General features: G+C 54.0%; 1 protein-coding gene across 4 annotated transcripts in view; it reads left to right on the forward strand.

Moving 5' to 3' along the window:
* Positions 1 to 6: 6 nt before the first annotated feature.
* The window catches only part of TSPAN18 (tetraspanin 18), a 180,732-nt gene continuing 155,589 nt past the window's right edge, over positions 7 to 25,149 (forward strand). For 3 of the 4 annotated variants that reach the window (XM_034646436.1, XM_034646435.1, XM_034646438.1), the window contains exon 1: positions 7 to 178. The gene's annotated coding sequence lies outside the window, so the exon portion shown is untranslated. Of the gene's footprint in view, positions 179 to 386; positions 487 to 25,149 lie in introns of those variants that run through there. The other variant, XM_034646437.1, reaches the window with a different exon arrangement.

The following is a 25,149-nucleotide window of genomic DNA, read 5'->3' on the forward strand; positions in this document are numbered from 1 at the left end:
CGAGCCAGCGCCGCCGCTGCCTCGCTCCAGCCGGTCCCGGACACGCTGCCGCCGCCGCCGCCACCGCCAGGAAGGCAGCCGGCGCCGAGCAAGTTGCGAGCGCGCCTCTGCCCGGGGAAAGTTTCCCCTGCGGCCGCCGGCGGGAGTTGGCGCAGGGTCCGGCTGCTGCTGCTGAAAGGTAGGGGGCTCCGCACCTCCGCGCCCTCCGTGCGTCCCGCTGCTGCGCCCCCGGGGACTTGGAGACCTCAGGCGCGCTCCCCCCGGCGACTGTTGGGCACGGTGGGGGGTGGGGAAGGAATGGGGGAGGGATCCCAGAACGGTCCGGGGGAAGCCCAGAAACCAAGTTCTACTTAAACTCGCCTGGGGAGGGGACAGGGGAGACGTGTTCGCCCCGATCCCCTCACGGGATCTCTGCCCCGAATCCGCGGGCTAGAGGCTTCGCCCCGGACAGGTGCAGTCCCAGTCGGCGCTGGGCGCTCTGGGTGGGTGAGTGAGGGGCGTCGGGAGGATGACGGGGGTTAGCAGGTGTGGTGAACAAGGTTGGGGTCTCATTGAGGGCTGCGCCCCGAGGCCGGGGGTGCGCGCCACGCCACTCTGTAGGAGGTCAGGTACAGACTAGGGATTAGGAGCGAGGATCCAGGCCGGGAGGATTGTTGGGCCCAGCCAGGGCACCGAGGGCGAACCGCCTTTGGGGTCCCAGCAGCCGGGCGGGGCGGGCGGGGCAGGGGCGCCACGCTTTCCTCCCGGATCCCCCTGATCCCGGACGTGGTGTGCGCGGTTTGGGGAAGTGAAGCGGAGACTCGGTGGGTGCTCGGTGGGTCCGAGCCTCTCTGACACGTCCAGATTTAGGGGGTATGATAGGAGTCCTCTGGGAGGGTTGCTTGGCTCGGGTGGGCTCGCGCCAGCTTTGGATCCCCGCTAGATTGAGGTGCGTTGGCCCCCGCCAGGGGGAGCCCTTCCCTGGCCCTTTCACCCGCAGGAAGGCGAGTCCTGATTCCTGGGAGACAAATATCCGAAATCCAGGACCTACAACCACAGACCCTCCAACATGCGCGGGGGTCCGCGCGGAGGAGCATCCCCAGCCCCCGTCCGACGGCGGGGGTGAGGTCCGAGTGTGATGCTGGGTGGCACCGTGTGCTGGAAAGCTTGGTGGTTTTTCTTGGGGAGCAGGCAAGGTGTATGGGGGAATAAAAAATTCACCCCCAGAAAAACAAGAGAAACTTTACACTAACAGCGAATTGGTGCAGAGATAGGGGATGAGAGGATCATCTTGTCGAGGTTTCTTTGGGTTCTGCAGCCCAAACTGCTGAATGCATCCTTCTTGTAAAAGTTGTACCTTTGTTTTCTGGTGTGGGCTGGATAACGGCCTTGGGGTACCCCTCTTCTCCATCCTCTCTCTGGGCACAAGTAAGCTGGCAGGCACAGGACCCGGGTCATGAGGGCCCCTTAAGGATTTCAGCTGTCCAGGCTAAAGTGGTGGACTTCTCAGACGGGGACAACAGTCCCTCTGCTCCTGGGTCTGGGTCTACAGGCCACTTTATCTGCTCATTTCACGGCTGTTGGTGGACACCTGCGATGTGTCCCATTTTCTGACCTCAGGGCCCATGTGCGTGGAGTCTGTGTGTCTATGCGGAGGCCTTGGGAAGCAGGACTGCTGCTGGCATCTCTGAAAGCATCAGCTTTGTCCTGTACGGGGCTGTTCGACGTTGAACGCGGACTAAAGGGACTGGTGCCTTGTCTTTCTCTTTAATTCCCTCCCTCCTCCCTGCACCCCAAGAGAGGCCACATGAGCAAATCAAAGACTGGGCGGCGGCCTCATAGTGGCCGTGGGAAGTTTTCATGTGTGTCTTGGCTAGCAATGTGTGCTCACTGGACAGCCCCTCCCCCTTGGGTGTCCCCAGGGTCCCCTGCAAAGGTAATGGAAATGGGAGCAGTCCCCGGAAGAGTTAGCTGAGGTTCTGTACAGCCCACCGTGTGTTTTGCTGGATGTTACCAAGGTGCTGTAGGACAGAGGTGTCCTAAAGAAAGATCGGCATGGTTTTTATTTTGAACAGAAGCGGTGGGGGGAGGAGACAGTGGAAAGGGTGGAGAGGCCCGATGGATGTCGCTGGATATGTCTTCAAGACATTCCACGGGACCCGAAAAGAAAAGGAATTTTGGGTTGTGTTTTGTTTTTCGTGGCTCTTGTTTCTCTGCAGAAGAAAGCCTGCCCGGCACAGCCCTGCCCCGGAACCTGGGTGTGAGCACGGGGCCCCTGAGGGCTGGCAGCCCCTGTGTTGTACCCTTCTTCTTTCTGTCCCCCACCCACGACCCACCCCACCTGCCCTAAGGAGAAGAGGGAATTGAGGCCCCCAGGGCCGCTGGTGTTTGCGTTGGGGTAGCATATCACATGTGAACCCGGTGTAAACGACAAGATCTCTGATTCAGCAAAATTTCAAGTCTTGGAAATTCGGTCTCCTTATCTCTCGGTCCCTAAATCCGTCCCAGTGCTGGCCCTCGGAACATCTTTACCCAACCCTAGGCTGAAATGGCAGTCCATGGGGCGTTTTCTAGAAGCAGAAGTTAATCTGGAGTTGGAGTTCGGATACTTCGGGTCATCTAGGAAGTATTCCCTCCTCCTTTAAAACATTCCACGTCAGCCTGGAAAGAGCTGCTGAGTTACTGGATGAGGTTTTAGCGGTGTGGGGGTGGGCTGGAACACAGGGTACTGGGTGGGACAGGTGGGGAAGGGGTGTCTAGGCAAGAAATTAAGGCAGGGATTTGTGGGAGGGGGTAAGGAGGGGAGGAAACAGCAAGGTTTGGGGGCTCGGTGGGGGCTGCTTTGAAATCTACCTTTTCTGGATCATCAGTGCCGCTTTGGGTGAGTCACTTTCGGTCTTGAACCTGCTTCCCCAGTCTGTAAACTGGACGTTGGCCCAGGAGATCCGGGTGGGCTTGCAGCTTCAAGGCAGGACGGTATAGCCTCTCAGGGCAGTAGGCCGCTCTTGCTCTGCCTCGAGTCCAGTGGAGGGCACCTCTTCTACTGTCTTGCCCCATCCCGCCCCACCCCTGCGCAACAAAATGAGCCAGGTTTCCATCCCCCATCCGACTGCTGTTTCAGACGGAGAAGGTAATGTCGGTGACCGGTGCCTGCCGGGAGCCCCAAGCCTGTCTGCAAGTTCCCCCGGGGCCTTTCTCCAGATGCTTGTCTAGCCCTCAGTCCCCTTCCCTGAGGAGAGCACATGTTGGTGGGCGGGGTGCCCCTTTTAGGGACCCCTCTTTCCAGAGGGCTGCTCTTCTGGCCTATTTCATCAGTCGAGAGAAGGAAAATCAGGAACATTTGTTCGTTCTTAGCTGGTACATGGCAAAGGGAGGGGGCCTTGGAAACCAGCACTTCGGTCCCCCGGAGCAGATGATCGGTCGATTGGTAGTTCTGCAACCTGATGCCATGGAGGAAACCTGCCAGCCTGGGCTCCTGCTGCACGGGCTGCCACCTTGGACCCGAATCAACACTTCGATCCCGCGGCGGGGGTGGGGGCGGGGGATGGGAGTGTGCGCAGAGAATGAAACTCTTTTTAAAAAGAGAGGGTGAGATGATGGGCCCCAGTGTTTGCAGCTGGCAAAGTAGGTCTTTCATGTTAGCCCTGATTATCTTAAGGTCCAACCCTTGTCCGTTGTCTTCACCCAATACTGCTGCTTTAATGAATGAATCGAACACCTCGGAGATGAGCAAAAGCACGTTCACTAGTCCTGAGCGTGTGTGTATGGACCGAGAGGCAAAAGGTGGTGTGGGAAGGTCCCCAAACCCTGAGTAAGGAGACTTGTGTTTAAGCCCAGATTCTCTTGCAAAGGGTGCTGTGTGACCTCAGTGAGTCACTGCCCCTCTCTGAGCCTGTTTTGCTCTTTCTTTAGCAGCAACGCTGTGTGGTGGTGAGGCTGCCCGGGTTTGAATGTTGGCTTTCTCCTACTGATGAGCTGTGTGATGTTCAGCCATCCAACCTCTGGTGTCTTGGGTTTCCTGATCTGCAAAATTGGACTCCTCGCACCTCATCAGATGATTGCGAATAGTCAATGAGCTAGAACATGTAGAACACTTTGGACCGTGCCCTGCATGTGGCAGATACTCAACGAATGTTCGCTATCATCGCCGTCATTCTGTGAAATGGGAGGGGTCAATATTGCTGCTTTCCAGCTCTGATATACTGGGGCTTGACGTGCGCGCGCACGTGTGTGTGTGTGTGTGGGTGTGTGTGTGTGGGTGCGCGCGCGTGCGTGTGGGGAAGAGTCTGCTTTGAGAATGGAAGACATTAGTGAATAAAATAAATCGCTTTTTTTTTCTTCCTTTCCCTCCCTCACTGAGGGACGCCCGAGTTCAAACCTTGTGTGTATTCTCATGATAGCCCCATCCCCATGGCAGGAAGCCCAGTGTGACGTCACTGAAAAGATCCCAGTTTCTGGCACTTGAGGGATGATATTTCCTCCACTGTGTTTGCCCATCCTCTCCCTTCCATCCTTTGTTTCCCGCCCTGAACCATAGTATGAAGGCCATATGTGCAGATAATGAGTTTAAGCTGATAAACAACTCCCAGATTCACCCAAATAAAAGGCCGTCTTGCTAGAAGATACTTGTGACTTTAAAACAAATAATCTGGCTTCTCTGCTCTGTTGCATTATGTCTGGCCGGCCCTGCTTCCCTCTTGGTCTTCTGCCCCTTGGCGTGCTGTGGACACACAGGCCGGGCCACGGGTACGCTCTGGGCTTTATCGGCCACCCTGGTGGGGCAGCCTCCTCCCACTGCTCCTGGGCCTCACTCCGTCCGGCAAGGCTGGTGCTCTGAGCCACCCCAGGGATGATGTTCGCGGTGGCTCATGTGTGGGCGTGCTCGCCGTTGGCCAGGAGCTAGACAACACTTCATCCCATCTGCACCCACGAGGCTGGTGCAGATCTCGGCCCCGTTTTACAGATGTTAAAGTTAAGGCTCCGAAAAAATCAAGTGAGAAAGTGGTGGTGCTGGGATTGGAACCTAGGTCGATCTGTTTGCGCATCCAGGGCCCTAAACCACCGTGGGATACTTCCTCCTCGTGTATCGTATCCGTCAGACCCTCCCGTGAGCCCCCAAGCCCCACGAACGATGGCTTTGAGATTCCGTCAGGACCTCTCCTGCCTGTTTTTGCTTGGCTCTGTGCCTTATGAGAGTCCCTCTTTTCTCTTGCCTCGATTTCTCAGCCATCCCGGGGTCCCTGAGGGGGAGGAGCTTTGGGGGCTCAGGCTGCTTCCTGGAGGGCAGTGAGCTTATGGGGCAACAACAGGTTGTTGCTGGACGAGGAGTGTGTTGGAGTCACAGATGTGCCTTTGAATCCTGTTTCTGCCACTGACGGGCCTTATGGCCTTGGTTTGCTCACCTGTGCAAAGCAGGAGAAGAGCAGCAATATAACAGGGACACCATTCAGCTCAGTATCGGCTGCCACCGCCGAGGACTCCAGACTCTTGGTGGCTTAACCCCGCGGGTGTAATTCCCGCTCCCATGACGAGTCCAGCGTGGGTGTCTGCTCCACATGGTTACTCAGGGACCCAGGCAGATGGTGACCCTGCCGTCATGGTAGCGGCACCTTCTGGAACATGTGGCATCCCTGGTTACTGCCGAGGGGCAGAGAGAGGTGGGAAAGGCACTCTGACAGAGCCGGAAGGTGACCCACATCACTCCAGCTCCAGTGCGTTTGTCAGAACTGTCACGTGGCCCCCAGCCAGCTGCAAGGGAGGCTGGGACTGCCAGGAAGGGCAGGAATATTTGCTGAGCACTAACTGCATTTACATTTCCCAAGGGGAGTACTTTGGGGCTTAATTGAGACGATGTATTTAAAGCTTCTAGCATAGACCTCGTATGTAGTCAGCCCTTCAAACATGGACGCTTCCATTCGCTAAGGATCCCCGGTATGCGTTGCTCTTTATAGAGTTTGGACTGTGTACATGGTAGTGATCACAGGGCAGATCGTCTAGTGCCCATAATACCCTGGAGGGAGGTAGCATGCAGAGGGGCCAAGGGGCTTGCGTGCGAGCACACGGCAAGGACCCTAAGCCTGGGCCCTCGACCTTCATTTGGTCCGGCGCTCCCATGGCCTCCTTTGGCTTACTGAAATTTACTGCCTTGCAAACTTCTTCCAGAAGGAAGGATCTTCCAGAACCTACCTGTGATATCCCCTCCTCCCATATACTAACAGCGTGGAGGGGAGACTGCAGGAACTATCTGGATGCTGAGGGAGGGGGTAGGGGCATGAGGTGAGAAAAAACCATAGTTGTAGGTATTCGCAATCAAAGCTGTAGGCACTTGGTCCCCCCCCACACCCTGCTTTGGGAGTTGCTTGGAAGCTCTTAAGCATTGGAGCCCCCCCCCCCAGCCCATTACCTGTGGTTCCTGTCCCACCTGTGTGGCTCTGTGCTGGCCCTTTCGCTCCTGTGGGATTGGGCAGGGAATGAGAGAAGGCCTCCAGGCCTGATTTTCTGCCGGCAGGAAGATGGTCAGGCCCAAGTTTGAATCCTGACCCTTCCACTTAGTGTTCATTCATTTTTCTGAGCCTCAGTTTTCTTGTCTACAAAATGGGGAGTATATGGGAAGCCATAAGGCTAATCAGGCCCTGGCTCGTAGTAGGGGTCAGCACGTCTGCGTATCTCTCGTCTGCCATTTGAGTCAGAAGGACGAGATGTCTTTGCAAAGGATGAGACCCGAGGAGAGGCTAGGAGCTGGCCCAGCACACGGGCCTGGAACTCCCGCCTCTGGGATGTGGAGGCGCTGGGCTCCCCCACTCCCACCCTCCGGTGGCCTCCCCGCTGCTCTCCCGTGGAACTAACACACCTTCCATTGGAAGTGGGAGGAGAATCTGAAGCTCTGGCCCTGGCATTTGGGCCTATCTTTTGGAGTCTAATTACCACGTGGCTGCGGGGCCCAGGGTGTGGCTGAGCACCCCTCCCGTGTTGCTGCCTTTCCTGCTGGGCCCCATGGCAGCGCTCTCCCTGGCAGGGCTGCTCCCTCTGGCAGTGAGCCTCGGCCTCCTGGGGGAGCGGAGCCCCCTTCCCCACCGCTGCCACCTGGTGCCTGACATTTCGGGCCCCCTCCGGCAGAGCAGGCCTGGGAGCCCCTCTGCTGTGGGTTTTAGCCCGGAGGGGAATGAAGCGCTTCTCCAGCCAAAACATAAACACCGGCAGAATAATGGGGATTAACTGTCCCCCTAAAGGAATAGCTGGTGGGCTGGACACCAGAATGGAAGGGTCTTTGGTTAGGAAGAGAGTGGTTCCTCAAGACAGGATTTTGAGGGGGGGCCTCCCAGGTATAATGGACACTTGCACCTGGGGGCTGAGGACGGTGGCCTTCGGCCAAAGCTGCCACCAAGATGCTCGGGAGGCAAGCTGACTCCTGCTTCTCTGCGAGGCCCTGGCGGGCACTCAGGCCACTGAGGCCTGGGACTTGGGCATCGCGGAGTCCGCCAAACACATCTCATTCACTCCTGCCCCCAGACCTGGCTTCGGCAGCCTCTGCCACCTGGAACACTTGGAGTAGGGCTCTGGAGCAGCTCGAGAGTCCTAAGAGGTGGCTGGTTTCCTAGGGCTGCCTTGACAAGGGACCACAGATGAGAGCTGGAAGCAACAGACATTTCTTCTCTTCCCGTTCTGCAGGCTAAAAAGCCCCAATTAAGGTGTTGGCAGGGCTCGAGGAGGGGGTCCTTCCTTGTTCCTCCTTAGCTTCTAGCGACTGTCGGCCATCCTTGGTGTCCCTTGGCTCATGGACAGGACCCAGTGTCTCCTCCTGTCATCACATGGTGTTCCCCTGCATCGTCTTTGCTCTCCTTATGAGGACACTGGTGTCCTACTGAATTAGGGCCTAAGGACCTCATGCTAACTTGATTACATCTGGAAAGACCCTATTTCCAAGTAGGGACACATTTACAGGTACCAGGAGTTAGGGCTTCCTGGTATCTTTTTTGGGGCACACCGTCCAACCCATAATAAGTGGGTACTAGGATTGCCCCACTTTACACCCAAGACGTCAAAGAATTGGCCCAGGTTCCTGCAACTATACCACTGGCAAGTAATTGGGAAATCGTTCTTGGTACATTTCAATTTTCTGAACAATAAGGTGGGGATTTATAGCCACCTCCTAGCCCAGCGAGGAGCAGAGAGGAGGTAAATGTTTGCATTAAAGCACATTTGGTCCACAACTAAGCACCTGCCGGATGCTGCTGTCCGGACAGGCGGGGTGTCCAGTCTGGATTCAAGGAACAAGGACGTATGTGAATTGTAACCAGTTTCAGTAACGATTTGAAATAACTGAATGAACGGCACCAGCTCCGTTCTTCCAGCCTGCCTTTCTGGAGTTGTCTGTCTTTTCCACGTTCTCCTGTTTTAGGAACAGCCAGTTGAGATGATTTGTCCCTGCTTGCCATCTCCCCTGGGCTCTGTTTCACTGTAACTTTTGCAAGTTAGGCTCTTCTCCCCAGGAGCCAAGTCCGAGGCTTTCTGCCTGAGGAGGGGTCCTAGGGTGCATGAGCAGACAGCTCTTGGCTCCACAGCCCATCCCATAGGAGCTCCAGAGGGTTTGGGGGTTCAGCTGATGCGGTTGAGGGTTCACATGGTCCGCCCTCCTCCAGGATTTTTACCTAACAGGTGCACCTCACTCAAGGCAGCCTGGATCTATGAAAATGCCAGCTGGATCGGGGGCCCTCATTCAATTTCCAGACAAATCAGCTCTCGGATTCCCATTGCTCTCTACTGCCTTAAAAATAAAACTCAATTTACGGAAGCTCGACTTCCACACTTTGTTAGGAAAAACATCTGTTGTGCGATGTGATCGTGTTAGCCACCTTGCTTGTGACCCTTCAGTGGATTCTCAATTGTGTTCAAAGGCTTTCCCACAGCCCCTGCCCCCTTCCATCCCAAGCCTGCCTCTTTGCTCCAGCCCACCTGCCACCTTGCTTCCTTCTGTGGCCCCCACTTGCAACAGGGCCCCTCTGCATGCACTACCCCCTCCCTGCAATGCCTTTTCCTCCCTTCTTAGCTACCAGACTCCTCCTCATCCTTTGGAACCCAGCCCCTGCATCACCTCCTCCAGAAAGCCCTCCTTGACTCCTGCATGGGCCAACTTCTCTTCCTGTTGGCTCGGATTGGGCCATTGTTGACTTGCCTGCATGATTCTTTAATATCTGCCCCCCCCATAGTGCAAGCCCAGAGGGCAGGGACCCCCCCCCCCCGCCATTGCTCAATGCTGCATCCCAGACCGCGGGCACAGGCCTGGGTAGCTGGCAGGTGCTCACGAGGCCCCTGTCTTCATTTTCTCCTCCGCAGGCCGGTCTTTTTCAGGTTGTTGTGGGTAATGAGCACAGCTGACATGTATCGATCGCTTGCAGTGTGCCAGGCGCTCACAGGTCTGATGTCATCCAATAGAATCACGGTTTACAGTCCCGGCTCTACCCCTTCCTGACTCCACAGCCTGGGGCAAATTACTCAGCCCCTCTGTGCCTCATCTTTGTACCCATAATATGGGACTAAAAATAACACCGAATTTATTGAGTTGTTGTGAGGATTAAATCAATTGATTCATGTCAAATTTATTTTCTCAGTTTGGGAGGCTAGAAGTTCATGACCAAGGTGTCAGCTAGTTTGATGAGTTCTGAGTTCTCTCTCCTTGGCTTGCCTGTGGCTGCCTCCCCGTGTCCTCGCATGGCCTTTCCTCGGCTCCTGGGCCTCCCCACCGACTCCTGGGTGTCCAGAGCTCCTCTTGTAAGGGCTCTACTCAGATTGGATTAGGACCCACCCCAACACTCTGGTGGTAACTTCATTACCATTTTAAAGACCCTGTCTTCAAATACAATCACATTCTGAGGTACTGGGGGTTAGGGCTTCAACCCATGAATTTGGGGGGAACACCTTCTAATTCAGTATTAGGATTGTCCCCATTTTATGGCCAAGGAAACTGGGGCACAGAGAGGCTTAGTCCCTAGCCTTAGGCCACACAGCTGGGAGCAGAGGTGTTGAAATGCAAAGCCAGCCCACTCTCAAGCATTAGAAGGTCTGTTTCCTGGCTGCGCTCCTCTGCGCCACACCTAGGTCTTGGCTACTGGAGCCAGCCTGCGTCTCAGCAGCCAGAGCGGGGAGAAAATCAGGATCCAGGGGTCTCAGTGGTCTCTGACTTGGCTCTTTGTGTCCTTCCGGCCCTTGAATCCCTTGTTCTGTGACTGCTGCCAAGACTGTGCGGACAGGGACCTGTCCTCCGGCTCCCAGGCTAAGAGAGAGGTCAAGGCCACAATGGGGTGGAAAGGAAGTGAGAGGGTCTCAGGAAGGGAGGGGGGATTATCAATCCCAGGGTTTTCTCCCTCTCCATAGTTCATTGCTCTGATTTTCCAGGAGCTCTCAGAAGCTCTTTGAAGCTCTTTGAAGATGGTCATGTTTTACCAGTGAAAGACGGGAAAATCATCAGAGTCAACATAATAAGAGAATAAAAACTGGAACAAAGGTATATTCCGTTGAAACTAACTCTCAGTCTTCACCCAGGCTACCAGACCGGAGACCACCCGGTCACTAGCTTCCTGCCTCTCTTGAATTGTTCGCTAGCTAAATGGGCATATGTGTGTACCCAGAACCCTTCGTTGCATGTCCTGGGGGCGCTCCATCCCTGCTGCCCTGCAGCCGACCCTGGTTCCGTCCTCGTGCTTATGCTTCTGACTTGTCCTGGCTGGGTGACTGTCAAAGCAGACCCTGAACAAAGACTTGGGTGCAAATCGTTTATGTACGAGGTTGGCCCCGGAAAGGTGAGTGGGCAGGGAGGGGAGAAGAGTCACTAAAAGATGTGCTGGGTAGCCCACTGCTGGGGGCAACCGGGGACTTTCCCAGTGAGTCATCCCAGCGAGTGGTCACCAACTTCTGTCTCTCATTGGTTGAGGGTTCTTCCTAGGACATCAGCTTCTGGATACTTCCAGCCTACTTTGAGGCCAAGAGACAGAAGGGGGTGCTTGTGGGGGGGGGGCGCCAGAGTGAACAGCACTCTTCCCTGAGCTGTAGAGAGTCTCCAGGCTGGACCATGGAGGTATGGGAGGGGCACAGCTCACATGCCTGCTCCTTCCCGCGTCCCTCTGTGATGGATGCCTCCTATTCCGCTGCGTGGGTAGCCATGATGCTTTTGCCTGATGCCCCACTGATGAACCGAAATGGTCCTCTTGCCCCCCCCACCCCTTTCCCGACGCCCCACCAAGTGGACCATCTGTGGGGACCACCTGTTGTGGCATGGCCAGCTGGGTCGATGGCCAACTTCTCTTCCCCCATAGTTGCTTGGCTCTCTCTGGCCTCTTCCTGCCCCTGCCCTTCCCCACTTGGTCCCCACAGATACCATTGTGACCCTTTCATCTCATGGGGTCCAGGAGCCCAGGCTAGGTGCTGTGTGTGGAAGAGCCCTGGGCCCTTTGGGTAGGGCCTGTGGGAGGGAGGCCAGCAGGTCATGACAAAGGGTGATTTCCACCTTCCCCCAGGGATGGATGAGGCCATCCGTGACAGATCAAAGGGCTTTTTGTTGTTGTTTTATTTTCTTTTCCAGCGGCTTCTTGCTGGGGAAGTGGGCTGAGAAGCCAAGGCAAACAGAGGGACCTCTGAAGCCTCTGCCGGCTTGCTCTCCGACAGGCTGGAGGAGCAGGAGGTCCCGCTTCACAGGGGCTAGAGCTGGGGCCACAAGTGGGAGCTGCCTGGGGCTCCTCCCCTCTCATCTGGCGCAGAGACCAGATGGGGACACCGGGAGTCGAGTTCAGAGCCTGATGCATCTCAGGAGACCTTGGAATGTGGTATTGCTATGGGGGTGGGGTGCAGAGTGGGGGCACCAGGAGCACTGGACTGAAGCCCAGCCCCCCCCTCGCTGCCCGTGAAATGTCATCATCCCCTGTCCCCCAGCTGAAGAAACAGGGAGAGCACTGGACTGGGAGTCCAGAGTCGGAGCCTGGGGTCTAGTCCTGGCTCAAACCAGCTCTCTGTCCCACCGTGGATTTCTGAATCTCATCCATATACTGGGGAGTGGGTACTGCTTTCTTCTGGGTCTTCCTCCGACTCGACAGTCTCCTCTCAGAGTCTCCAGCGGGGAATATGACCAAAAAGCCTCCGATCCCCTGGAGAAAAGCACTCAGGAAGCCAAGGCGTGGTTGTTGATGGAAGTGGGGTGTTGTTTAAATAAATTAAGAGTGCAAGAGGAAAACCTATCAGCATTATTTTCAATAGCTGGGATGATATGCATAACATTTCCTTCCTTTCATTTGATAATTTTTCCTTTGCAAAGTAGTTTGAAGAAAGAAAGTGTCTGATGCTTTGCTACACAATGAGCTCAAATAAAAATATTCTTTTTAAAAAGTGGTTGCTATGTAATTGAATTTAAATAATGGGCAATTTTTGTTTCTAAGTAGCCCAACGGCTCACAAAGGTCTGCTCAAACCTACTGGAGAGGTACATGGGTGTGCAGAGAAAAAGAGCGCGCTGACAGCATCTTTTTGGCAAAACAATAATAATGCTAATAATATATTTAAAGTTGTGTGCGTGAGTTCACGCACGTCTGCTGGGTCGAAATGTACGGGATTAAAATGAACCACTCTTTTGGAAGGAAGAGTTCCAAAGGCAGCCGTGGGAGGTGCGTGGCATTTGAACGGGGGCTGTCTGTGAGTGGGTGGGAATTCTGGCTTCTGGGGCCCATGGATCTGAGTTCAAATCCCAGCTCTCAGCAGCTGCATGATCACTGGCAAGCTGTTTATCCTAACTGAGCCTCTGTTTTCTCATCTGGAGAAAAGGTCACCGCACAGGCCCTATCAAGGGCCTCACCTGGCGCTGGGTGTGGGGCCACCTGCCCGTGGGCCCTCTTCCCTTCCCTTTTCTGTCCAGGAACACAGCAGAATTTTTCCAGGTACACACCAGACCCATATACGTGATCCTATTTGATGCCCAGCCAATCCCACTGGGGGGTGGGGGAGATTTTTAATCCCCATTTCATGGAAGGGAAGCCCGAGGTGCTGAGATCATGGAATTCCAGACATGGCCCAGTTGGTGGAGGAGGCTATGAGAAATGGGAGGGTTTGTCTGAACCGTCCTGCAAGGCTTGGCCCTTCCCATCCCAAGGGGAGTGCTGCTGTGAGGTCTGTGGAATGCTGAACGGGGCTCCCAGTGTGGCTTGGTGGAGGCGTGCATTCCTTCCTTGTTTCTTTCCTTGTGTGTGCACTAGACTTTTCCTGGAGTTTGGCAGCTGAGGGTAGGTAGCCAGCCACCCCGGCAGCACTGCAAAACTGTGCAGCCCCTCTGGGCCTTCAAGCCCTGAGCCGTACCCACCATGAGGAACTCTCTGGCCGGGGCTGGGCCCTCCCAAGCTCCTCCCAGGCTCAGGCCTCCTCTGTCCCTCCTTCCGGGGACACAGGGTTTCGGCTAACTCTCGGTCACACCTGGAGGACTCTCAGCCCCTCGTGCGGGTGACTCAGGTGTGGTACCCCTACCATCAGAGAGTGGGGGGAAGAAACAGCCTCTCCCGCGGCCAGCGCACCCCCTCTCCTGACAGCCGTCTCTGAGGCCCTTTTTAGCCGGCGCTGGCCGTCCGGCCCTGCCTCTCCTGAGGCTGCCCAGTTCCCAGGGACTGACCCAGGCCTTGGTCCGCGGACCATCCTTAGAAGACGTTGTTCTTAGAGCCCTCCTGTGGGGAGTGGCAGGCCATCTTCTTAGCTTACGTCTGTCTTCTTGTCCTTCCTGTCCATTAACAGGAGGCTTTGAACAGAAGAAGTGCTCCTCCCCTCCCCCCACCCTGACCCAAAGAATTCAGGAGCCGATGACGTGGGTGTGCAGACGTCACACACAGGTGGACCCATGTATGTGCACACGCGTTTCATGCTTGCGTGGATTCTGTGCCTTAGGGCATCACCAAGGGCCCAACGACTCTATCTTTGGGATGAGGGGAACTAGAATTGGGTCAAGGCCTGTCCCCACCAGTTCAGTGGGTAATGGGAAAAGAGCCGTGTGGAGCTGTGGTTGGAGCTGGGGGCCTGGGATGCAGCCCTCCTGGGTGGATTCTGGCCCTGCCACTTTCTGGTTTGTGTGACCTTAGGCTGGTGGAGTCTGATGCTTCCTTTCCCTTCCCTGGAAACTGGCTCCCAGCGGCGAGGGGGGCGGGTGGCTGAAGGAAGGGAGTGGACACACGGTGAGGAGCAGAGCGCGGGAGAGGCCTCACCCCAGCGCGTGCCCGATGCCAGCAGCCAGTCCCTAGGAGTTTGGGGAGCAGTGAACTAGACCTCCAAGAAAGGTGTGCGCCGGAGCTGGGAAGTGTCCCAGCACCATGGCCGTTTCTGGAGGCCCGCCTTCACTTCCCAGACATGGACTAGGGGGGCGGGGAGGGGGCCTTCCTCTGCCACCTCCCGCCTCACTGCCCCCAATGCCCAAAGCCCCATGGAAGAGAAAGACTAGAGGTCAAGACAAAGCTGTTCCTGAGGGAGGAGGTACTGCTGGACCCAGTTTTGGGCACATTTTGCTGAAAATGGCCTCAGAAGGCAGATTTGCAGATGTTAAGGAACTTTGGGCATTTTTGAGCACCCCCCCCTTTTTTGAGTTTTAGCATGAGGGCAGGGGGAGGAACAAGAAGGAGCCATGTGGCCTGGTTGAGGGGAGAAAATGAGATTGCTTGGTTTTCATGTGCAGCAAGAGGCACCGTGAGTTTCTGTGCAAATGTTAATAAAGACGGAAAGCAGCAAGACAGCAGGGGCCTCCTGGGCTTCTGGAAACGCGGCCACGTGGACGCCCCTCCCTGGGGTTGTGTGCATTATCTCTTCGGAAACGGGCAGCTCTCGGCTGTGTCAGATCACCAATCTCGGCTGCATTGGGGAAAGTCTCTTTCTCAAAGCCCAGGGACCAGCAAGAGGACTCGCCTGGCCTGCTTTTGGCTGCAGCCCTTGTCTGTGTGTTGAGCTCCCAGCCCACAGCCAGCCTGGGCGCTGTCCCCACTGTTTCCCGCTTAGCCGGGAAGAAGCGAAACAGATGTGATTGGTTTGAGCTGAAAGAGATTACCGTCATGTGTCTGCCTTTTCTGGTGGCTCCTAATTGGCTGGGAAAGGCCCACTGGAGTAGAGAGAAAGAACCCTCAGTTAGAAATGGGGAGGTGGTTGAAATTCTAGCGTTGGTGCAGCCTCGCTCTGTGACCTTGGGCAAGGCACTAGCCCTCTCTGGGCTTGTTTGCCATCTATAAAACCCAGGGCAAAACCCAAAACCAACCAAGCAAAAACACCCCAGTGCCGAGACAGATTATTTTCACAGCTAGCTTAGCAGCATGGGTGTGGGGATCAGATTCAAATAAACCAAAGAATGAGGCCAGGCTTGGGTTTGGTCCTTTCTCTTTCTCTATAACCATCCTGAGTGTAAGAAGGCTAAGCCACTTAGAGTGGCAAGGGTTTCCTGGGCCAATACATAGCAGGAGTATCGTGACGTGGTCCCTGGATGGCAAAGAATTTTCTTCCCGAATGCCAGCTCTGGTTGATGCGTAGGACCTGCTCGAGTCCAGGAGAAGGTTGGGACAAGATGTCTGTTGTGATGGGTGGAGGGTGGAGAGCCAGCACACAGGGGAGTTTTGGGGAACCTTGGGTTGCCGGATAGAGCCTGTAGGAATTGTCGAACCTAGGTGCTCTGCTGTCACTGGCTCAGTTGCTATACGACATAAGGCGATAGTTCTCAGTCGAGCTAGATTTCAAACTAATTATTCCTGGGTGTGCCCATCCTCAGAAAGTCAGGCTGGTGCAGAGCGGCTGGACTCGTGCAGCGCTGGGCGTGTGTATTCTGAAGAGGCTGCTCAAGTGACTTCAATGTAATTTCATCCCGATACAGGAGCGCTCACTAAAGGACAGCCACATTTCACTCATCAGTATGGGGGGGTATTAGAATTTCCCCCCACTATTGCATTAATTTGTGAGGTGCCAGTATGTTCTCAAGGAAGATGGTCTGGCCAGTGGCTAAGAGGAACAAAGCACATCGACCAAAGGTGCAAAACGATGGCCTATACATCCGAGCTGCATGAAATTCACCCAACATTGACACATTGGGAAGTGTAACCCAAGGTGAGTATACACTGACCTTATGACCCGACAGTTCCACCCTTAGGTATATATCCAACAGAAATGCATATGTATGCATGCAGTTTCCCAAGGGGCATGTGTAAGAATGTTTCTAACCTCACTGTCCAAGACAGACAATACCTGGAAACGATGCAAATGTCTACAGAAAGTAGAATGGATGTAGTCCCACGGTGGAATATTACACAGCGGAGAATGAGCTCCCGCTGCTGACAGCACCTTGGAGGAGTCTCAGGATCCCAGTGCGGGATGAAAGACACCAGATGTGGAAGAGTCTACACAGTGCGAGTCTATTTATAGGAAGTTCAAGGTCAGCCAAAGGAAGCTCTGGTGTTAGAAGTCACAATAGTGACAACCTTTGGGTGGGAGTTGGGGAGTGTCTGGAAAGCAGCATGGGGGCTTCTGGCTTCTGGTCTGTTTGTCCCCTTATTCTGGTTGGTACGTTCATAGGTACATTTAGTTTGCCAACAGTCACTGCACTGTTCACTTCAGATCTGTGTGCTTTTCCGTGTAAATGTTATATTTTAATTTTTGAAATTCTGTTAACTCAACAGAACATATAAAGTGGATTCTAACCCATTGAAATACTGAGAGATGTGGCCAACAACACTAGATTTCTGCTTTCCTTGATAAATGGGACGCTCTGAGAGCCTGCGCCCCCACGTAGCAAGAGCGGGCTGAGGCGAGCAGGGTGTTTGTTGGGGTTTGCCTTTGGAACCCATAAGAAAATGCTGCCCTCTGGGACTCCCAACCTCTGTCAGAGAGAAGAGCTTTGCAAGTGATGGGTGGGTTAGAAAGGACCAAAGGGGTCCTGGTCATGCTGGGGTACAATTCTGTGTCTAAATTTACCATCTTGGTGATGTTGGGTGTTATTTAGTCTCTCTGAGCCTCAGTTTACCCATTGGTAAAGTGGGAAGAGTAACACCCACATCCAAGGACTGTTTTAGGGTTAGGACAAGACCATGGTTAGAGAATGCACCCCCGGGCTGGTGGCTACGGATGCCTGCATCTGCCCCCTTCCCCAGCCCGTCTGGGACTGCCCCCTGCAGCTGCTGGTGAATTCGAGGTGTGGCCACTGTGTTGCCTTTGCTAATGTTGGGGTGGGAGATGGGAAACCCCATCTCTGGGGCCCCGGCAGTACCCTCCTCCCTGGCCCGCCCTGTGCACCGGTGTCCCGCTCACTTGGACTGGCAGGTGTCTTCCTCTGGGTGGTTAGAGCCAGGTGCGCAGGCGAGCTGCGGACCACAGTGAACGCTGCCAGTCTGGCGCTGGGCGCTCCGGGACAGGCGGGCACGCGCTTTGCCTCGTGGGGCAGCGGGCGCCGGGCCGTGCTGTCTTCACTCCCTGCTCCAGGCCTCGGGGCGGGGGGCATGGCTCTCTGGGACTCGGTGCTTCCCTGCACATCTCCCGGTGGGGTCTCTGCTGCCTCCCAGAGATCCCCGCGGCAGAGAGGCGTGCGGGCCGAGGGACCTGCGCTCTCCTGGCTTCAGTAGCCCCATCTGGAAGGGGGGTGTTAACCATACCTGGCTCATCCCTGGGGCTCAAGAATCCTGGCTATGGCTGTGCATCTTATTGGGGCCATTATTTCAGACCATGAGAAAGCACCGAGGGGGCCATTTGGGGTTGACTCTGGTGTAAAGGATGTGGTTTGAAACGGCCTCTTTGTCTCAGAACAATCTGTTTTGATTTATTCAACTGTGGGAATTTGAAAATGGCCCAAATGTTTTCCCTCTTGTTCTCTCTCTCCAGCAAGCCGATTTCCTCGTACTCACTCCCCTCCCCCGCGCCGGGCATCCCTCTTGCTCACTCATCCACCCTCATACTTGTTCACACTCATTTTTCACACCCAGTGAAAGGGCAGGTGGGACTTCAGATGGCCTGAACATTTTCCCTGTACCTCAGAGGCTCCCACTTTCTCAACTGCATACATTCATTCTACACCCACCTCCGTGTCCCTCTCTCGCTCTCCCTCACCCCCTCACCCCTGAACACTAGCAGAGCCAGAGGGCAGGAGACCTGGTTCTCGCTCTGTCTCTTTTACCAACTGATTCCGTGGCTGTGTGATGTGGGCCAAGTCACTCAACCTCTCTGGGCCTTCGCTTCCTGCTTCCCAGCAGAGGCAGGGCTACCAGTTTATGCTCAGATCATCATTTGCTCCTGTGTTATCTCAGATGCTCTGAGATAAGGTTCCTTCTGCATCTTAAATTCCCTGACTGCGCCACTGAGTGGACTCAGTCTCATTCCACAGCCTGTGTGCTGACCTGAAATTACTCTGTGAGCCTTTTCCGGGTACTGGAGAGACATCATTTTATTTTGAGCTAGGAATTAAGACCAGGGCAGGAGAAAATAGAAAGTTCAAGAGGATGATTCACTCTTGACTTAAGGGAGACATAATGTCGTGGCATCTCACTTGGACTCGTTCCTTTTACTTCCTCCAGATGTCCCAGGCAGAGGTGACTGGGGAGATGGGGGAACAGTGGTCCGTTTGGCACTGCTAATGGAGGAGGGGTGGTGGAATCAAGGCAGAGACCCTATGTTTCCTGCACTGAACCCACCAGGAGGATCTACTTCGTTCTGTGGCCCCCTGTCACCCTGCCCCCAGCCTCCATGGACAAAGAGAGCTAGAATTCACTGAGAATATACCATGTGGCATACACCGTCCTGCCGAATCCTTGCCACAGGCCTGCAGGTCAAGCACAAATGTCATTTGCGTGTTAAGGGTGGTGAAACGGGTGCAATGAGGCAGGTGTCACCGGCTGTGTTGATGGCAGAACTGGGTCTTGAGCTGGACAGTGGTCTGCACTTGAGCTAACTGCTATGCTGAGTGGCCTGATGGTGTCCAGGTGGCGTGGAAAGACGAGATTTCAGGACAGAGTCTGAGTTTTAATCCTGCTCTCCTGCAAATTCATTCTTGTACGTTGGGCAAGTCCCCCGCGCTCTCTGGACCTCAGTCACCCATTCTAAAATGGAAGCGAGGGACCAGTTGGTCCCCAAGTCCCCATTCAGCATGGTGTACTATGGCTTTCTGGGGCAGGACTTTTCAGGCAGTGATGAAGAGTCAGGGTGCTGTGCTTAAATCCTGCCTTAGGAGCTTGTGGCCTTAGGAAGGTTATCTGACTTCTCCAATGCTCAGGTTCTCTGTCTGCACAATGGGGAGAAGATCAACCCCTATCGCATGAGGTTGCTGTGAGGACGGAGGGGTGAGGCACCTGGGACGATGCCAGGGCCCCTGTTCATGCCAGCTCTTACTGTGGCTTTAGGATCTGTCTTGGCAGACCCTTTGGCTTGGGATGGGGGCTTGTTACCTGGCATGGACCGTCCCCCGTTCCGGAGTTGGAGGCATTCTATTCCCAAGTGATGTTGCCCATGGGTTGCCATGATGCCTCTGGAAGGCCCTGGGGTTTCTTGACCATGGTACCATCTTGGGCATTATAGATACTAAAGTGAGAAGGACCTGGGATGAAGTAATCTAGTGGCATTCAAGTTACTTGGAGCCATAGAACTCAAAGAAAGTTCGACATGGAGCCTCCAGGAGATCACTCAAAATGCAGCTGGCCCGTTGGAGCAGCCACAGGGCTGCTCCTTCCTCCCACCTCCTGCCTCCACTTTGATGGCTTCTGAGGCCCTGGGAAACCCCGTTTTGAGAATCACAGGCCATTAGGTGGGAGGTAATGAAACTGAGACCCCGAAAGGGGCAGTAACGCATCCAGGAATCAGAAGCAGGCACGTCTGCTCAATTATTTTCATTAGCGAGATCATCTTCTGTCTTTATAAGAGAGCTCGCCTGTGTTTCTTTTGTCCATACATCTTAATTAATCACCTAGAGACTCGTCTTTCAATACTGACACTGACTAAGCAGCTGACATTTCTGAATTATTCTGTCCCCTCCCTTCCTCATAAGACATAGGTAAAGCCTGGACGGGTATTTATGGCTAAATCAAGGAAAATGGGGCTTTTTATTTAGAAGCCTTTGAAACACAGTATTTACCCAAATAATCCTGCCTGAGTTGGCAGGTGTTTGGAAACCTAGGGAAATGTGTTTGACCCAAATAAATGAAGAAAGAAAGAGTGACCAGCACGAATCCACGGATGCGGTGGTCTGTAGGGGTTCTCAAGAGTCCTATTTAAATGAAGCATCTCTCCCCACTCTCCACATCCCCCCTTCTGCAGCCCCCTCCACCCCCAATTTGGTCTTCAGAGATCACATGGTATTCCTCCCTCAAAACCTAAGTTCCGCGCAGACTTAGCTGCCGTGACCTGCCACGTGGAGAGCCTTAGTGAGAATCAATAGACATGAGTTCCTGGTGTGGGCTTCACGCCTCCCGAATGTAAAATACCCCGGAGGCGAAAGCCAGATGGATGCTAGCCAAACATCCTGGGGCATCGGAGCTCTATGGGTCCCCCTGCCCATTTTTAAGGTGAGGCGACATGGCCCAGGAAGGCGTGGTGACTTGCCCAAGGTCATGCGGTGACTTAGAGGCAGCGTCTGTGGCCTGTAGGACTCCTGGAGGTCCTTCCCAACACTCTGAACCCCCTCTCGGCTGAAGCCTGGCTTCCCTTCGCTTTAGGATCTAGGTAATGAAGCCGTTCTGTAGGACTCGCGTGGGTGAAGAGAGGGGTGGAGGGACCCGTTCCGTAGCCTGTTCCAGTGCAGAAACTGGTTTAGCTAGAGGTGATGCTATCAGGGCAGGTAGAGAGGGGTTGGCTTTCATTTGCCCAGGGCCCATCGTGCCCCCTCTGGGGTGATGGGAGGCCCAATGTGGTGAAGACACATGTGAATTCACTTCAAGGCTGGAGAGGCCTGCGCCTGGCTTCCCAGCGCGCTGTGAGCTCTGGGAGTGGGTGGGGACACCGTCTTCTCCAGGCCCGACCCTGGCCGCCAGGCAGATGTGCTTATTTCTTCCTTTTCCACTTGGGAGGCAGAAGTCTGGCAGGGTGGTTCAACAGGCTGCCTGCGGTTTAGATCCCGCTCTGAATGCCTGCGCCTGGGACCTGAGGTGAACTTCTGGAGTTTCCATCTCATCTGTAGAATGGGGTAGTAATAGTCCCCTTCTCCTAGGGTAGTAGGGAGTCCTGAGAAAGATAATCTGCATAAAGTGCTTAGAGCCATGCCGGGTAGACGGATAGACGGGATAGGCAAGCAATTTGCATTAGCTGTTGACTGGGTCGTTTTAAATGAGTGTGTGTCTCCATTTTAAACATGATGTTTAGTACTTTTTTTTTGATTAGGAAACTTCACTGGCATACCTATGCCAACTACCAAAAGATACCCATGGGTAACATCTTGCTCTATTTCTTTCCAGCTTTTTCCCTGTGCAGTGTGTGTGTGTGTGTGTGTGTGTGTGTGTGTGTGAGATCGGGCATATTACTGCCAAAGTATAATTTTTTTTTAAAGAGTTTATTTATTTATTTAACAGAGATAGAAACAGCCAGCGAGAGAGGGAACACAAGCAGGGGGAGTGGGAGAGGAAGAAGCAGGCTCCCAGCGGAGGAGCCTGATGTGGGGCTCGATCCCATAACGCCAGGATCATGCCCTGAGCTGAAGGCAGACGCTTAACAACTGTGCCACCCAGGCGCCCCCAAAGTATAATTTTCTAAAAACTATAAATCCTGTAAGATCTCATCCAAATCTGCAATGAACATGGGTCAAAGACTGATTTAACCCCCGAGGAAGGGAGCCGGCAGGATGGTGAAGCTGGCTCTCAGGAGAATTAGACAACCGGCAGTTATCTAAGCATTGGAGCAATAATACTGAACAAGGTGCTTTGATTGGATATAAAACTGGAGAAGGCCCTATAGGCGGATGAAATCACAGCCTTTGGGGCAATTTTCTCTCCCAGACCAAAACAATCTACTCCAAGTTCACAAGTAACTTCACGTGAGTCGAAGTTACATTCCTCTAGAATCCTCGAAGGTGGGTAATTAAGGAATCCGTAGGTGGGCCCCCAAAATGATACTCCGTGTTGATGTTGGAAAGACAGGCCTCTCCTCGCCTGGTTTCCAACTTTTGCATCGTTTATGATAACAGTATCTGTATCTTTGCGCACCTTGCCTTCTGCTCCTAATACTTCGTCACATCTATTTTCAGAGGGAAGTTTCGAGGAAGGACAGGAATGCCCCCAAAGGGTGGGACCTGCTCTTACGCCCAGCTGGCAGAGGCCCCCTCCACCTCAGGGTCCCAGGACAGCTGCTCTTGCCCTCTCCTTCACCACATTTTCTTCGATTCATCCACATTTCTCTCTCTCTCTCTCCCTCGCCATCTAGACTGAATTTCTTGAGATCCGGGATTTGCTGAGTTTATGTCTTCCTGCTCCTTCTCCTCTAAGCCCCTGCTCTGTGGCACATGGCGATTCCTTGGGGATGCTTGCTGACTGAGCGAACGTGGCTGGTAAAGGGCCTGGCCTGTGTCACTGAGGAGAGACAAATGTGCCCTTGGCACTCCTTTCGGGCTCGGCTGGGCCCTTCTGGAAGAACCCAGTGCCCAAGCAGTGTCGCAGCCTTTTCTCGGCCCTTATCCCTGATTCTGTCAAATAATTGTGTTTAGAAGGGCTTCCACATGCAGTCTAGAAAACCCTTCTCTGTAGGACTCCCCTGACTTGAGTTCCTAGCCTTCTTTCCTAATCAAGATTTTCAAGGGGTAAAAAGTTCTTGGCCACCTCAAGCTGGGGAGGGAGAGGCGGGCCTGGGATTAATCTCCACACTATGAATTTTAAACTGCTCTTGTTCCACGTGTTGGGAAAACCCATCAAAATGCTAATGACTCTGGGGTCTTACCTCCCGCAGACCCTTCTCTGCATTAGAATATATTTACATGGACTTGAGCGGGGAGAAGAATTAAGAGACACGTGGGGTGCCCTTTTCCTGGATCCCACAGCAGGCAGGCAGGCAGGCAAGCAAGGGGGGGCTATAAAGTCTGAATGACAAGCCCCAGCGCCCCAGGTTTCCGAGGGAAGCTGTTGTGGGTTGTGGGCTTGGCCCCTTCACTCAGCTCCAGTTACAAATTCTCAGCTTTTGGCCTCCTTGCTAGCTGCAGGGTGGCTCGTTTGGAAACATCTCTGTTACTGTCGTGTGGCTTTTTAAAACTGCTCCTCTCCGAGGCAGAGACAGAAACCCTTGGACAGGCGCTCCTGGATGCGTAAGACTGCATGGAGGATCCACGTGGGGTTCAAGGTCNCGGAGGAGCCTGATGTGGGGCTCGATCCCATAACGCCAGGATCATGCCCTGAGCTGAAGGCAGACGCTTAACAACTGTGCCACCCAGGCGCCCCCAAAGTATAATTTTCTAAAAACTATAAATCCTGTAAGATCTCATCCAAATCTGCAATGAACATGGGTCAAAGACTGATTTAACCCCCGAGGAAGGGAGCCGGCAGGATGGTGAAGCTGGCTCTCAGGAGAATTAGACAACCGGCAGTTATCTAAGCATTGGAGCAATAATACTGAACAAGGTGCTTTGATTGGATATAAAACTGGAGAAGGCCCTATAGGCGGATGAAATCACAGCCTTTGGGGCAATTTTCTCTCCCAGACCAAAACAATCTACTCCAAGTTCACAAGTAACTTCACGTGAGTCGAAGTTACATTCCTCTAGAATCCTCGAAGGTGGGTAATTAAGGAATCCGTAGGTGGGCCCCCAAAATGATACTCCGTGTTGATGTTGGAAAGACAGGCCTCTCCTCGCCTGGTTTCCAACTTTTGCATCGTTTATGATAACAGTATCTGTATCTTTGCGCACCTTGCCTTCTGCTCCTAATACTTCGTCACATCTATTTTCAGAGGGAAGTTTCGAGGAAGGACAGGAATGCCCCCGAAGGGTGGGACCTGCTCTTACGCCCAGCTGGCAGAGGCCCCCTCCACCTCAGGGTCCCAGGACAGCTGCTCTTGCCCTCTCCTTCACCACATTTTCTTCGATTCATCCACATTTCTCTCTCTCTCTCTCCCTCGCCATCTAGACTGAATTTCTTGAGATCCGGGATTTGCTGAGTTTATGTCTTCCTGCTCCTTCTCCTCTAAGCCCCTGCTCTGTGGCACATGGCGATTCCTTGGGGATGCTTGCTGACTGAGCGAACGTGGCTGGTAAAGGGCCTGGCCTGTGTCACTGAGGAGAGACAAATGTGCCCTTGGCACTCCTTTCGGGCTCGGCTGGGCCCTTCTGGAAGAACCCAGTGCCCAAGCAGTGTCGCAGCCTTTTCTCGGCCCTTATCCCTGATTCTGTCAAATAATTGTGTTTAGAAGGGCTTCCACATGCAGTCTAGAAAACCCTTCTCTGTAGGACTCCCCTGACTTGAGTTCCTAGCTTTCTTTCCTAATCAAGATTTTCAAGGGGTAAAAAGTTCTTGGCCACCTCAAGCTGGGGAGGGAGAGGCGGGCCTGGGATTAATCTCCACACTATGAATTTTAAACTGCTCTTGTTCCACGTGTTGGGAAAACCCATCAAAATGCTAATGACTCTGGGGTCTTACCTCCCGCAGACCCTTCTCTGCATTAGAATATATTTACATGGACTTGAGCGGGGAGAAGAATTAAGAGACACGTGGGGTGCCCTTTTCCTGGATCCCACAGCAGGCAGGCAGGCAGGCAAGCAAGGGGGGGCTATAAAGTCTGAATGACAAGCCCCAGCGCCCCAGGTTTCCGAGGGAAGCTGTTGTGGGTTGTGGGCTTGGCCCCTTCACTCAGCTCCAGTTACAAATTCTCAGCTTTTGGCCTCCTTGCTAGCTGCAGGGTGGCTCGTTTGGAAACATCTCTATTACTGTCGTGTGGCTTTTTAAAACTGCTCCTCTCCGAGGCAGAGACAGAAACCCTTGGACAGGCGCTCCTGGATGCGTAAGACTGCATGGAGGATCCACGTGGGGTTCAAGGTCTGGAACACATTGAGACACTCATGACTCCTTGCAAAGTCAACTTCAGCCTTAAGACAGTCTGCTGTTCTTGACCCTTGTGCTAGAAGCGCTGGGCTGTTGTTGAAATCTTTGGAAGCCCAGGTATCTTTGTGCAAGCAGCCAGTGGCTTGAGAACATCTAGATGCATGCTCCAGAGCACAGACGCGATGGGGACAGACAGCCCA

Source organism: Ailuropoda melanoleuca, chromosome 16, assembly GCF_002007445.2.
Source record: "Ailuropoda melanoleuca isolate Jingjing chromosome 16, ASM200744v2, whole genome shotgun sequence".
Classification (NCBI taxonomy): domain Eukaryota; kingdom Metazoa; phylum Chordata; class Mammalia; order Carnivora; family Ursidae; genus Ailuropoda; species Ailuropoda melanoleuca.